The following is a 6,000-nucleotide window of genomic DNA, read 5'->3' as shown; positions in this document are numbered from 1 at the left end:
AAGTCTTTAGTCTTTTCTTTTGCAGTTCTGCATAGATAGTTGTTGTCTGTCATCTCCAAAGGTGGTCCCATCACTTCATTCTCTCCCTGTATATGCACCTAGTTCACTCCTTAGGAAAGTGAAGTATATTTACTGCCCTGTCCCTTCTGATTTTGCATGGCCCCTTGATGGGCCTTGACTGACCGAACATGGTGCAAATGATGCTGTGCTGGTCTGGGCTTGGTCTTTCAGAAGCTGGACATCTTCTGCTTCCTCCTTGGGAGCAATTGAGAAGCATGTAGCAAGGCCAGTTCCCATGAGCTCCATGCTGCAAGGAAGCCCACACTGGCCAAGTGGGGACGGTGCACTAAGAACTGAGGAACCAGCTAACAGAGGAATCAAGGCCCCCATCACATTACCCTACTCCAGCCATCTCAACCAGTAACCTCATACCTCATATTTTAGGAATTCCAGCTAAGGTCTAGAGATGTTAGTAGTATGAACACATTCTCTTTATGCCTTGTACAAAATTCTGATGCAGAGAAATTTTGGAAAATAGAATAGTGTTGTTTTATTGCACCAAGTTTTGTTGTCTGGTTTTGCAGAAAAAATACCTGAATCAGGGTCTAGCACTTCATTTAGGAATGTGGCAACACTTAACATTTACTGTTTATTCTCAGTCTTTTGAAGCCTCAGCAGAAAATGAGACAAGTAAAATCCCATTTTAACATCTTAGTGCATGCTTTTCTATATATTCTGGGAATATTGGGATGTGATGCTTTGTTAACCTTTAGCAGCCTCTCTTGACAGATACTATCGTCAGGAAGAAGCCTCTACAAACACAATTCTGATCATCAGCAGTAAGCTGACTCCTAATGTTTCAGAGCTGGAGGCAAGAGTACTTATAGAGTCTTACATACCATGTGTCTAAATATTTAAAGGCAATAAATCAGGCTAACAACCTAGTAAACTAAATAAAATATGTTCTATCTTGCTGCTTTGAGAAAAATACCTTTATAAATTATCTTAATGGCTAAGTTCAAATTTAGAATTCTCTACTCTTTGAAATTGTGCATTGGAATATGGTGGCACTTGGAGAGCTGGCTTTGACTCATGTTCTTTGTTCCACAAGTTGCCTCTTTCCAGGGAGTCAGGAGGGTATTCCCCCATCTTGGTCATGAAAATATGTACAGAGCATTGCCAACCACAGAAACACATTTGACCGTTGGTGTGCATGGTCTTGATTGAGTCTTGATCCTGTACTGCAAGCGCGGTTGACCTTTAGTCTCCAGTCCTCTAAGAGGTTGGAACTGATATAGTGTGTTCCAAGTTCCCATGATAAATCATACTGCTACGATGTGCAGTGGCTAAGTCCCTCAGTAAACAAAGACCCTCTTATTAATGAACATTCAGAGGCTTAGAGATCACCTCCCAGTAGCCAAGAGCGAAGGCAAGATTTCTCTGTAGGTAAGGCTAACTCTCCACTACACAGGGGCCCAGAATTGGGCTCCTTCTGCTTAGGTCTGGGGCGGCATTGATCAGAAACATGTTCTATGAAGTGACATATGCCCAGTGGGAGTGACAGCAGAGGCTAGGTGTCTGCAGAGTAAGTTCTCTGAAGAGACTATGCTTGCTAAGGGAACAAGGGATGGGAGGAGGTTCCAAGTCCAAGAAGAGAGACCAAAAGTAATAGGAATTATATTAGGAAGGCCTAGGATGAACTGAGGCTTGTAAAAAAAACACTGGCCAAATAGCCTTTTATTGAAGAACAATCTGGTCTGTGACTGTGGATAGAGCTCCAGATCTGCTCTCCTGCTTCAGAAAACTTCCTGGAGGAGGGCGATTTGTTCACTTGTCCAATGAGAAAGTCAAGAAAGGTATGAGAAAATTAAAGCCAAAGTGAGCAAAAGGCTAATGAGGAAATCCAACCTTTGCATCCCATGTAGGATAGGGCAAAAATAGGGTTACAATAGTGAGTACATGAAACACAAAGTTTATTCTTGTATTTAATATTTATTAATTACTAGAGGCCTGTTGCATTATATTCGTGCAAGAATAGGCCTTCCTTCCCCTGGCTTCACTCCCAGCCACCCGGGAGCCGGCATGTCCCCGCTCCCTGGCCACCCAGGAGAGAGCACCCCTCACTCTTGGGCCGCCTGGAGCGAGCAAGTCCTTGCTTATGTCTGGAACACCACTCCAGCAGCTCCCTCGGTGGCCCTCCTTCCCCTCATAGCAGACTTCACTCCGTTCAGTGTCTGCATATGCAAATTAACCTTCAACTTAGTTGGGTTAACTTTCATACTCACTCTGTGGGCATAGCGGAGTGATGGTTAATCTGCATATTTCTCTTTTATTAGGTAAGATTATATTATTTTCCATAGGAACAACTGTATTTTACTTTTGCTCCACCCTATACTTGGATTTGGTCAGGACTCTGAAAAACTCCCTCATGGTGAGTGAGATAGGGACACGTAGACCAGGTGACAGAGATAACAGGTAGATTTTTATCTGGCTGTAGATCCCTGTGCTCGAAAGTGGATTACTGTCCACTGCAAGGTGCCTCTGATGGCCCTGTTTGGGTCCCTCATTTTTATTGTCAAGTTGGATCTGTTAAAAGACATTCTTACCACTTTCTAGATGACATTTAGCTAGGGCGGAATACCTTGGTCACTGCTACCTTGAAGAGAGAATCAGGATTCAGCTGGATCTTGGCATAACATAACAACAGAGGAAGTTTGAGATTGCTATATATTCTATAAATGTTATATGTGTTACATAGCTATGAGCCAGGGCAGGGCTGGCTTCATTTGATTTTCTGTGACCAAAACTGAGGAGTTTTTAGTTATTGGGAATTCTTTATGAACCCGTAATATAGTTTCCCAAAATATGAATAATACCTTAGAATGCATTGAGAGAAATAAAGCAAATAAATCTATGAGGGTAGCAGTAGTTCTGCTGGGGTTTGTACTGGTTAGAGCTCTTCTGCTTGACTTTCTATAAAATAATCAGGTCCAGAAATAGTTGGTTCAAGTGATGATGACTCTGGAAATTGCATCACTTAGAACTGGTGGCAGAAGCTCAGTGTTTTGTGTCTGAAACAAGAAGGCTTAGAGGAGACTTGCTAACTGTCCTCTAATATTGAAGGGCCATCAAGTGATGGATTTATTCTGTGTTACTCAGAAGGGGAAAGATTAGGAAGAATGAATGGAAGTTAAAGGTTTCAACTCAATACACAGGAGAATTTTCCAAGATGAATAATAGCTCCCATTGCTCGAAGGATCCACATAGTGATATTACAGAGAGGGTTTTGGAATCCATGAAGATACAATATCTAAATAAAATGGAAGATCCCTAATGGGGGAGATTTCAAACACTGTGGAAGGCTGTGAGGCTCATCAAGTTAGACCAGGAAGCAGCTGTTTATTGCCCCTCCCGAAATGAACTGATGGCTTCTGTCCCAGGACTGGATTACCTTCCCCTTAGGTTTGAAGATGTGTAATAAATCAATAACTTTGTTGCACCCAGATTGAAGTTCTGGATTTTCATATTGGCAAAAACAATCTCCCATTTGACTGTAATATAACTGGAATAAAATTAACTCACTTTCCATATGTCCAGGTGTGCAGTAAGCCCACGTTCATATTCATTTTTCCTGGATTGTGCTTCTTTGTATGTTTCAAACATCTGTACTGCTCAAGGTCTCTTATTTATAGCTGAAGAGATGTTGAGATGGCCCAGGTGCTGATTTCTTATACTCACTCTGCTATAAAATTCACAGCAGCTGTAAAAACTGGCTATTTTCTAGAACTTGTACCTCTATTATTTTTCATATGCATAATGTGGCACCTGCAAAGATATATCTGTGCTGACCTTGTAAAAGTTAAACTTGGCTTTCCTTTTCACTGAAAAGAGCGCATTTGATGAAAATCAGATGGGATATGAGGTCATAAGTCGGAGTTTGCCAATGGAGGTGTACTTAGGGGATGGGAAAATAGCAAGACGCCATATCCTTAGGCTAAGACACTACTTACTGTGAAATGGACACTTTCTGAGGCAACAAGAGTTTATATAAATTTGCATAAGCTTAAGAAAGCTCTTGGGTGTTTGGGGCCTGCAAGGGTGGAAGAAAAAATTCTCCAATACTTATGAGGCTGACTTTCCTGAAAATGCAACTCATTTTCCCTAATTCTTCTTTATGCATGTCATTCTGACTCTGGTAGGTAAATTCTCAGAGGCTTTCAGGAAAAATTGTAGGTCATGTTTATGTGGCTCCTTTTGTTGTCACCCTAGGATGAAGACAGGAGCTGTCTTCGTCACCTAATATTAGCACCTCAATATGAGGTTTGCAATGCTTGGTAACTTGATAAATTGTCATTGCATTTACTTTCACCCCAAACTATTTTCTTTTCTTGCATTTAAAAATGACTTTTCTATGTTTTCAGAATTTCTAATAGTCTGAGAAAAGAAACAATCTCATAAATGCCATATGTAGTGCTTTACCTAATCAATGAGCTTTCAGTAAGTACTAATTGGGAAATAAACTCAGTCTTTTCAAAAGCTAATCACGAATTTACCCCATCGCTTAAGGGACACCCTTGTCCTACCTTCTTTGTTACACCCTTTGATGAAGGAAAGAGAACATCAGAAGCGTGTGTTGCTGTTGGCAGTTGGTTGAGGACCTTGCATCTTGGGAACCTCCAGCCACTGTGCGTGCAAAGGCCAGAGGTGCTTGTAGATGAACTGGACAGTGCTTCCGGCAGTGACAATTGAGCAAATGCAAGGCTTTAAGGAAGTAAAACAAAAGTCCAAATTGACTAATGCCTGGGCTACAAACCACACTAACTTAATTACAAATTTCCGGGGGGTAGATAGGGCTCTGGCAATCTGTATTTTCTAATCTACCAAAGGACCACTGATCCTGGCACCATGCCTTTATTTCATATATTGTAGTCACACTATTAACTAAGGCCATAACTGGAGTTAGACACCACAGGTATGTTCTTTTTTAAGTATAAATATCCCAAAAGGGAAGAAACCTGATCTCAATTCTTAGTGTCTCCAGCCTTTGTCTTTCCACCCTTTCATATTTTCTTCTTTGGTTATGTCCCCAATCCCTCCAGTCCTTCTGGGCTTCTGTGTCTTCAGTTTATCCTCTTCTCACTGTTCTTGGATGTTTAGGAGAGACCCATTCACAGCCATGGTGACTGATGTGTGCTTACTGCTCCTATAATGACTCCAATCATTTCCCTCCCCTGGATATATGCATTTGAACATATTTCAAAGCCCTTAAAGATTACCCTTCTGGGACTTCAGTTTTATCATCTGGAAATAGAATTTGGGGTTTAAGAACACAGTTTTGACAGTAGAACTGTAGGTATTAACAATGGGTAGAGGAGAAATTCTAATTTGAGAACTTTTGTAATGCTTAAAATTCTACAAAGTTGCCCACACTCTTCATTTTAACATGACTGACTCTGCTATGTGTTCAGTCCAAAACATTGATTCAATGCCCATTCTGTGCCACTGAGGGAGCCACATAAAAGGTTTATCCTTTGGGACCCATACCATTCCTCATGCCATTCAAGCAAGATAAGCTATTCCATCCTTCTTCAGAAAATCCAGCAGTCAGCTGTGAGCCACCTAAACAGGAAAGATGGGCTGAAAAAAAAAATGTTTTTCCTAAAGAAGAAAGTAAAAAATAATTGGACTGAAGAGTGAGAAAGAAAAATTTTAAATGTGTACAGTGTTATTTATGAATAGTGAACCATTAGATGCTTTAAAAGTTTTATTTTTTATAATATTTAAACAAAAATTTCTGACATGTAGTTTTTTTATAATCAGAAAACACAAATGAGTATTTTTAAAAATTTAATCTTTACTGTTCAGATTATTACATATGTTGCCCTTTTTTTGCCCACAGCTCCCCTCCACCAGGTTCCCACCCCATCCCAAGCCCTCGCCACCCCACTGTCCACATACATAGGTATTGCATACATGCATATAAGATCTTTGTCCAATCTC

The sequence above is a fragment of the Pipistrellus kuhlii genome, unplaced genomic scaffold (assembly GCF_014108245.1).
Source record: "Pipistrellus kuhlii isolate mPipKuh1 unplaced genomic scaffold, mPipKuh1.p scaffold_m20_p_1, whole genome shotgun sequence".
NCBI lineage: Eukaryota > Metazoa > Chordata > Mammalia > Chiroptera > Vespertilionidae > Pipistrellus > Pipistrellus kuhlii.
This window is presented reverse-complemented; position numbering follows the sequence as displayed.